General features: G+C 36.4%; 1 long non-coding RNA gene across 2 annotated transcripts; it reads right to left on the bottom strand.

Annotated features, from left to right (window-relative positions):
- Window positions 1-887: 887 nt before the first annotated feature.
- On the bottom strand, window positions 888-8,180 carry LOC126826814 (uncharacterized). 2 transcript variants are annotated; one of them, XR_007682407.2, is made up of 5 exons: window positions 7,095-8,180; window positions 6,754-6,792; window positions 3,889-4,021; window positions 3,114-3,189; window positions 888-2,313 (listed from the first exon to the last, which is right to left on the bottom strand). It is a non-coding gene; the product is annotated as an uncharacterized LOC126826814 (long non-coding RNA). The 2 variants fall into 2 exon arrangements; XR_007682406.2 differs by lacking the exon at window positions 7,095-8,180 and having other exon boundaries at window positions 6,754-6,907.
- Window positions 8,181-10,328: the final 2,148 nt, after the last annotated feature.

A 10,328-nucleotide genomic window follows, 5' to 3' on the forward strand; every position in this document is an offset into this window, starting at 1 on the left:
CTAGTAAGATTGGATATTTCTACTTTCCATATATATCAAAATTGTCATACTTTTATTGGAAAAAACCACCCGATAAATACTTTTATGGGAAAGTATCTTTAAAACACTACAGAGTGTAAGAGGTCTGACTACCAAAAAAAATACACAACGTGAAATAAAGTTCAATAGTTCAGAGAAGTAGGAATATTAAAGCCCACGGCAGTGACATACAATAGTGTCACATTTAAAATGTAGTGTGACGAAGCATACACTGAAAAAAAACTTGTGTTGAAAGAACACAAACTTGTGTTAAATTCAACACAAGTTAGGTGTCTCTATTTAACAACACAAACTTGTGTTAAAACAACACAAAACTTGTGTTAAATGTTGAAACAACACAAAACTTGTGTTAAAATGTATCAAACAACACAAAACTTGTGTTAAAATGTATCAAACAACACAAAACTTGTGTTGAAACTTGTGTGAAATCTACACAATACTTGTGTTGAAACTTGTGTTGAAATTTCTGAAACTTGTGTTAAAATTTCTGAAACTTGTGTTGAAATTTCTGAAACTTGTGTGGTTTCATACAAACTTGTGTATAACCATCATCAAAAACTTGTGTTGTATTTTTCCCCAATTTATATCCAGCATAGCAACCTTTCTATGCAGGACCCCTCTCTTTGCTCTGTTAGACCTGTAAAGTTTGATAAAAGAAGGAAACAAAAAAAAATTTTGTAAGATTATTATTTATTCATAAAATCATAGGAAAAAGTAAATTAATACATCAAAACTAAATAGATATTTGAAATGTTAACAGAAAAACAGAGACTTCAATTCTAATACAAATTATATTGTGTTATATATAATGACCCCTCCCCCCCCCCCCCCACTTTACCCGTCACAAAATATAAAATAGCTATTTAAATTGTTTTTTGCCCCACACACTTTACCCATCACAAAATATAAAATAGCTATTTAAATTGTTCTTTACCCCAAAACAAGAACTGAGAATATAAAGATATGTACACATATATCTAAATTTAATAACATCCAAACTAAGCACTAATAAGATTAATTATGCACTAAATTGAAACAATTTCAAAAACTGAAAAATGCTACAAAATCACACTACAAGTGATTTGTGAGGCATCTAGAAATAACTAGCATACACAGAAAACTAACAAAAGAAAATTGCTCTATTTTGCAGGAGTAATAAAATGATGTAGAGCCTTTTCCTCATTAAAAAAACCCCAAACAAAATGAATATTTTATAAATAAAAGAAGCAAAGCATCAAGATTACAGGATTGAAATAAAAAAATATCATATGTACAAAAGATTTATATACAATCACAAGTCATAAGCCACAGTGGTTCAGTGAGCATAAGGCGTTGGCCGCGAAATTTCAACTGGATTTTCCGGCATAGTTCCCACTTTTCAGTGTTGGATATGGCAAGGGATAATTGGGTACAAGCCCAGAATCAAAAGAGAGAGAGACAGAGAGAAATGGGGTTTAACATCTACTCGACACAAACTAGATCATTTTGGGATTAACATATGGTTTAATTTTATTTCAATAATTCGCTAGCGCGTAGGGGTCTTTAGCAGTGGGTGGAAACCGGAGGTCCCGGAGAAAACCCACAAGATTGGACAGGCGACCCTACTCCTTGTCTACAACCGGGGATTCGAAACCATGCCAGTTGACTCAATGACAGGAGGCCGTATGATACAGCATGCACGTGCTAACCATTCGGCCATCCACCCCCACCCCCCAGAATTGAAACCAACCCAACTGCGTACACTTTGAAGAACCCTTGAAAATTGAATTATTTGAATCAATGACAGACCTTCTGATCAAATGTGTGCGTGTTAACCATTCGGCCCCCCTGGGTACCCTTTAAAGAACCCTTGACAGTTGAAATATTTGATATAAGGGTAGGGTAGAATCACTCTAAGAACACAGAAAAGCAGGATATTAAAACGTATTTCATTTCATAAGCAAGGGAAAGTCACCTTAATGTAGGTCAAGGTTTTTTGTAATTCTGGGTGTATTTGATCTACATTTGGTTTCTAGTAATGCCTATTAAATACTTTATGATTTCCGACCAAATTCTAAGTGATTTATATGTCAGTTTACTTGCTATATTATACATACATATTTGAAGAGAATTAAAATCTAATTGTGTTTTGGAAGAAAATTTAACATTAATAACAAAAAATAAATATTTAAAAATTGGGTCAAATGCATTCTTTCCCAGAAGTATAAAATAAATTGATGCTTGGGTTCTCTTGTTGTTATCATACACCAAATACTCTTTCAAGGGTGTTCCAGCCTAAAAAATAAAAAGTAGGCAATAAGAATACAATGTTTAAATAAACAATTTATTTTGCCACATCGAGACTGAGTCTCTATTTGGTTTCAACTTTGCGTAACGCTTATTGTGTCTTGTCCACTTAAAGACCCAGGCAGATTATTATGCTCAAATCAAATGGGTTAAAAGTCAGAAAAATGAAATGAAATGGGGTTTAACGTCCTACTGTTCTGCTCCTATACTGGGCTAATAATGACGGGCATATGCCACACAGTGTGCTATGATGGAATTTTTGCCCGGGCAGCGGCACTATCATCTATTCTTATATCGAATTCCAACTGCCAGGGGATCTTTTACGTGCATTCCAATATTCGTCTCATCGGAAGGACTAGACAGCTGTCATTGTCAGGCCAAGTCAGAAAAAAGTCTTGAGATTTGGGACTGAAGTCTCATAATAGGTCAACTATTCACCCGGTTCATACATGTATTGTCTGCAAATCCAGATTCCCTACTACATCATTGGCAGCACCTATTTACTTGGCAATGTCTAATTATTTTTGGACCCATTCTTATTTTATTTCCATTGACAACAAATTGGATATTACCCTTTAAAATCTATTGAAATCTATTTGAAAAGTAAAATATTGTCCATCATTATTTTACTGCTATTTACTGTAATGGATGTGATTGGCAAAAATCAAGCATGCCAAGTACTTGAAATAGCTGAGTCCTAGGCATTGCCCCAAGAAGAATAACTAGATTACCAAGCAAGTGTATAGAACTAGTTGATGATTAAAAATACAAATATGTATGTTACTTACATTTTACCTGATTATCAAGCTCTGTGAGAAAAAGTTTCCATAATATGAATAGCCATTTTCAACTGTCTTGATCTTTCTGATGTAGTTAACGGAGAAAAAAAACATATTATGTATTAGTTGACTTAAATCGACTCGACGGTTAAAAGATGAAAGTTTTAATTTAATTACATTGTATTGTAATGTGTTGGTTTGCTTTGTCACAGATGAGACAAAATGAAAAAAATGAAATGGAATGGGGTTCGGCGTCCTACTGTTCAGCTCCGACTGGGCTAATGAGGTTGGGCATATGCCATACAGTGTGCTATGAGAGAAATTTTGCCGGGTACCGTGACCCTAAGGCCTACTCTTGTATCAAATTCTAACTGCCAGGGGCTATTTTACATGCACGCCAATGTGTACACGGGACCACGTTTTTTTGTTCAATCTGAACGACTAGACAGCTGTCCTTGTAAGGCCCTCCGTTCTGCATTGTCTTACTGCAAACCCGCGACCTTAAAATATGCGAACCAGTGTCTTACCCACTTGGTCACCGTAGGTCCCCACAGATGAGATAGTCATATCTACATGTATCTGGACATAAGTAAGATTCTGTCTGTGCACATACATGTACTTCACAGTTTTACTATACTAAACTGAATTTTAAATTCCAAATAATAAAATGAAATTAAGGTTTATGTCACATCAGCTCCAACCGGGCTATATTGTGCCAAACACATTATGGTGAGATTCTAAAATACCACAACAACAATCTTTTCTATTAGAATTGAACACTCACCCTCAAAAAACAACTATGAGAAATCATAGGTGCTCAAATCACCATTTCTTCAGCTCTTTTTTTTCCCATATTTGGGTTTTTTGACTTATTTTATTATATGATCTTTGATTTGCTATGGCATCTAATATGGAAACTGAAAAATATAAATATGTGACATGTAATTAACTGTTTAAGATACCTTACCATATACAAACTGTGTGATATCTAAAACCATTTGAATCCCGAAGATCTTACCGAAGCCGTGAAAATCTGTTTTAATAACCCTTGTTTGTCATGTGACTGGACTGTCACAGTAATTAGAAGAGAGCCATGTGGCTTAGTGTGTAAGGCACTGGCTTGCTACCCGGGAGTTTGTAGGTTTGCTCCCAGTGTTGACCGAGAAAGCTCATTTGGATTTTTCAGCATGGATTCCCTGTCTAGTCGTCATGGTGGCTAAGTGGGTGAGACGCTGGCTCGCTAGCCTGGAGGTAGGGTGTTCGATCCCTGCATTGGCCGAGAAAGTTCACCCAGATTTTCCGGCGTGGTTCCCCCTTGTCAGTGATGCAGGATGGAGGGCCTGACAAGGACAGTTGTCTAGTCATTCGGATGATACGAAAAAACGAGGTCCCGTGTACACGTTGGCGTCCACGTAAAAGATCCCTTGACAGTTGGAATTCGATACACCGCAGTGCCGCTGTCCGGGCAAAATTTCCCTCATAGCACACTGTGTGGTGTATGCCTGTCTTCATTAGCCCAGTTCGGAGCAAAATAGTAGGACGTTAAACCCCATTTCATTTCTAGTAGTTTCAATGGAACACAAAACCTGAGGTCCAATTGGCGTGCATTTAAGCCGATAGTATGGTAGTTGGAATTTGTTGGCTGTAGCACCCGTGTCACAGTTCGACTGCTAGTTTGTGATACCCACTCGATATAAATGAGTGGTGATTGGCTAATGAATTCTAAAATCAGACGAATGCTTCGGCGAAGCGGACAGCAGGACACACCACTCAAATACAATTCGACCAAATATATTAAACATGTTTGATTCGGGCGTATGTCAGTGGATAAACTAGGTGAAGTTTACACCAATTGATTCAGCCGAATCCTTTGGCTAGTTTATCCAGTACTGACGATTTAAGTTTGTACTTTCTTTATATGCAAATATCACATTTGAAAGAGGCTGTAGGCCTACTTTCTTTATATGCAAATATCTTATTTGAAATAGGCCATTATTATGTGATTCCCCACTTGAATGTGACTAGGAATAAGGTCGCCTGTCCAGCCTTGTGGGTTTTCTACGGGTCCCTCGGTTTCCTCCCTTTGCTAAATACCCCTAGGGTGTATTCGAAACAGTGTTCCGGTGCAGAGAACGGACGGAGAATGGGTTCTTGTCGGACTTGAGCAGTCTGGAATGCGTTCACGAACACGTTCCCGTTCTCAAATCCCACACTACCTCATAGCTGGTGTGAGGGAGAACAAACATGGTCGACGCATCGATAACTGCTGAGAAAACAGCATCATGGGTGCATTTATTAATTTAAAAGTTTAATACCGTTCGAAAATTGGATGTAGTATGTGGCCAGTATAACATCAAATAAGTTAGGTTGCCAGGCAACGAAACATATGCCCACAGCAGTTTAATCGTTTGCTCAGTCAACAGGGATTGTCGCATATTCATTCTTTTGTAGGTAATGTGGGCATTTACAAGAAAAGATTATAATTTTTGTCGTTTGTGGGTTTACAAAGGTTCTACAAACTGAAACAAGGGCCTTAATTGTTGAAATTTGACAGATTTTTTTGTTTTGTGTTTTACTAATTTAAATAATGCATACAAATCGGATGATAATTTTGTTGTTCGCGCGTTCACAAGGTTCGAAAAAGTGAAACAAGGGCCACAACTCTAGACATAATTCACGGAAATCGCAGAAATTTAATAGACGTCTTCGTTTTACTAATTTAAAAGATGCAAATGAATTTCACAAAGTGAAACAAGGGCTATAACTCCAGAAGAAACAAACGGAAATTATTGAAATTAAATAGGATTCATCTCATTAAAATAAACAACATATCAATTTCAAAATAATCAGGTCTGTAGACGACGGACAAACCTACGGACGAGGGCGATGACAATATGCGACCACATTTCCATGTGGGCGTATCAAAAGGTGATGTAATCGTCATCCAAAGAATTGAAAAGGAGTAAAATGGAGTCATAATTTATCATAAGTATGCCTAATAGCGAAGTCAATACCAAACAAGTTATCGTAACAGATTGTATAAATTTAATTCATCTTGTTACCATGGATACCGTTCTCTCATGTTCGAGACTCATGAAAGTGTTTTCATGTTCTTCAGCCGTTCTCGAACCTGCGCGAACACTGTTTCTAATACACTCCTATGGTACGCGCAAGCAAATCATTCAAATAAAATTGAACAATATTAGCCTCAAAATTACCTAGCGCCAGTAAGTATAAAGGATCTATCCGACAAACACTAACAACAACTCTAGGTTTATGCAGAATTAATATAACACAACATACACAGATGGCAATAGAATGAGACAGTGTTCAGGAAAAGGGCGGAAACGGAAGAAGACTACCCGTCCTACTTGATTCTAGGACATAAAGCATGGGCCTACTTGATTCGACCTTGTCTGCGATATCACCTCGGTGGAAGCGGACGTAAAATACAACTAACCCATCATTGATTCGACCAATTTAATACAAGGAAATGAATGGAATAGTTTGTGTCAAGTGAATTTAGTGAATTTTAAACCCCATTTACTCGCCCTCTCTCTACAGAGATAAATACTTTTCCTGTTACATACAATAACAATTATTGGCCATTATTTAAAAAATATATTAAAAGGAAATGAAATTCTGTTACCTGTTTTTCTTTGTGTAGTACATATGCTAACATCAATGACTGGAAAAAAAATAACGAAACTGTAGAGAAACTTCTGAATCATTGAAAGTCTAATTATTAGGCCTACACATTGATGACATTGATATAAAAAAAAGGCTGATTTGTTTGTTGTTGTTTTTTTCTTTTACAGAATATTAAGATTACATTTCAAATAAACAACTAACACAAAAGTTAGTATCTAGCTATAGTCCATGTCTGGATATACATTTCTCCTTTTTTTTGGCCCGAACGTCTATAAAAATCAAAGATGGCGGCCAATAATTGCAACCGGGCATTACTATAAAATCAAGACAGATTCTTACCTGCTGGTCCTAGTCGGGGGTTTCTTGCAATTATAAGTATTTGAACAACGGTGTAGCGCCGATTAGCTAATAATAATTAAGCACGATTTCAGAAAAATTAAGACAGATTCATTAGATTGCTGAATTAGCGGAACACTTTTAGAACACATCAAAAAAAATTTCTTTGTGGCGCCATTATATAAATAGAATTCCGGTGCAGTCAGTGGCAGTGGTTCTAAATCTGACTGTTTTAAACGAAACGAATTATTATATACATAGAAGCAATATATACATGCTAAATTAAATACACGGTTTTATTTTTTGTAAAAATTTACAAACCTGCGGTCTGGTATTCTATGTGACCATTATAATTTTTTTTTTAAAAATATCACGGCTAAAGCACTCTGTTGATGCTAACGTCACTACATCTAACTGAATGTCGCTGATATAATATCAAAGAAAGAATTTGTCGCAATGACTAAAGTATAGATACTTCTTCTTAGTTAGTTGTATTTTACGCCCGCTTCCACCGAAGTGATATCGCAGACAAAAAGTATAGATAACTTGGAGAACCATTATATCAATAAGTCGATTATGAGATACACGTGGATGATCAATTAAATTTGATTGGTTACTTTTCAGTTAACCAATACTGTCCAATTTCGATTACATCAACCAATTACATTATTAAGAGTTTTACTCATTTTTTTTGTTCATTGCACATTGAATCAATTTTCGAAAACACCAGGGTGCTGAAAATCACATGTACACTATATATTCATTTGGTCTATCAGTTTATTGGGTCAATAAAAAAAGACAGACATTTTAACTATACAGACAACTTAACACCAATTAACATTCAAGTCTGTCTGGCAATTGTCTGATTAATTGGTACTCACTCCCTTCCAGTGATTTTCGAGATGTGAATTAAGCCCTTTATTACTTTTCTTAAAACTTGACGACTCCCGAATTCAGACTTTGTATGGAGTTTTTTTCTTAAAAAGAAAACAAATCGTGGAAGGTACACATTACTTGTGTTAATGATATGAAAAAACACACAAGATTTTATAAATCGACACAAGTTTGTGTTAATGCAATGCAAAACAACACATAACTTGTGTAGATTAATTTTAACACAAGTACTTGTGTTGAGATCCAACACAAGTGTTTTTTCAGTGTAGTCTTTTGGGGGCTCTGTGACACACTGGGGCGGTAGTGTCACAAAACTACCCCAGTTATGAACAGCGTGACAGATAGGCGGGCGAATACAATTTCACCTTTTTCCATTTGGTTTGAATTTTATGCAATCTGATTAAATACTGATCTATATTTCTTTTTTTTTTACTTTCGATGGCCTCCGCTAGATGGAGATCTGGCCGCTTGTAGTGTGTGTGTGGGGGGGATGTCCCAGTGGTCATACGAGCGGCTTTTAAGCCTATGCCGTCAGATATTGATTAACCACGTGGGTATTTAGAAATAAATCTTTTGCTTTGTCTTGACTGAGAATATCTACCCACCAAGAACTCACCAGACCGTATCAGTTTCATTGACTAAAGCCTCACATCAACCAGAACGAGAGTTAAATAACAACTATTCCAACTCCTCCAGATTCATGTCTGCGATAACACGGTGGTAGTGGTTGCTAAGCCTTAAGAATGAACGAACTATAGTGTAAAGCGAAATTTTGAACTATTAAAATCGAAATGAAATAGGATCTGTGTTTTAATCACATGGAATTTTATGAAGCATGTAAAGACAAAAGTAACCCTTTTTTGGTTGTATTTTGTAGAAATATGTATGTGGAAATGAAACTTGCACAAGGTGCCCTATTGGTTACTATGGTAATCATTGTCAACATGTTATAAAAGGTAAGTATAAATGGAATGAAATGGGAGCATAACGTCATACTTTTGTACCCCAACCGGGTTAATGAAAAAGATCACACGCCATGTAGTTTCTAGAGAAATATTGCGCAGACAGAGGCGTTACGTCTAATCCCATCTCGACCGTACTGCAAAACACGTATGATATAACCACTAAATACTATGGTCGGCCATTCACGAAAACCGAGTTTAAGGGGCAATATTGGTGCCAGTCATTATCTCATAATGTGATAGAGCTGGTTAAACACATTCCAAATATAATTTCAACACAGAGATCATTGCTACGATAGCTGAGTAATACAGGTTTCCTGAATCGGAAGTGACGAACGCCAAAGAAAACACGAGTCACACCTCTATATAACTGACTGATGTGACCAGTGATAACAGATACACGGCCGAATTTCTGCTCACTAATAATTCCTCACCATTCAGCCACCCAACCCCCCAGATTCACTATACCAACATTGGTCAAGACTTGGGAACATAACAACTCTGCTTTTAATTGCGGTAGAATGTTTTATCTTTGTGGCGTAGATGTTTATAAGGTGGATGTCTTGACTGAGTTCAGTGATTAACATTAGAGCTAAGCAGAGCGAAGCAATTTCATTGGTCGATGCTTTGGGTCAAGATAATTTTGATTCTAACTGACGAAATTTAGTGTATAGTTTGATCGTGAACACTTTTTGCTTAGCCCAAGTATACATAATCAGTTTGGCTGCTCGATACTCTGCAAAAAGATAAATGTTCAATTAAATGTACCATATATTTATTTTGGGATTTCGGCGTGGGACACCAGCCTCACTGTTGGCGTGTTACTAAATGAAATTAAAACAATTTAGTAGATCTTGCCGTTTATTTCATCGTTAGAACATTTATAATACATACACTTTTCGAATTCGTAACCTAATTATTTACCTATTTCAGATTGCAAGGATGGTGTTGAAAAACAGGTTGTTCCCAGTAGAAAACTGGTGTCCTTTATTCAGCCGTCGGTAATCGGGCCAGTTTTGGAAGTAAAATGTAATTTCGTAAAATCAAGAACATATATCCATTACAGGAACCTAAAATGTCAAGAAATCGATTTTAACAAAACATTCAATGAGTATTCAGATGGATTCGGAAATGCCCTTGGTAATTATTTTTTAGGGTTGGAACCTATCCATGATATTCTTCAAAATAGGAATTTTACATTGGCAATTCGGTTTCTATTTCCGGATAACCAGGCCGCTCAAGTTTATTATCGGAATTTCAAGCTCGATTCTAAATCTGAAGATTATCGACTTTCAATTGGGAACTTCGAAGATGATTCTAATTATCCCTGTGGTAATGCCATGAGTAATGTCACATTCACGCTAAACGGGAGGCCATTTTC

Source organism: Patella vulgata, chromosome 1 (assembly GCF_932274485.2).
Source record: "Patella vulgata chromosome 1, xgPatVulg1.2, whole genome shotgun sequence".
In the NCBI taxonomy this organism is placed as follows: Eukaryota; Metazoa; Mollusca; class Gastropoda; family Patellidae; genus Patella; species Patella vulgata.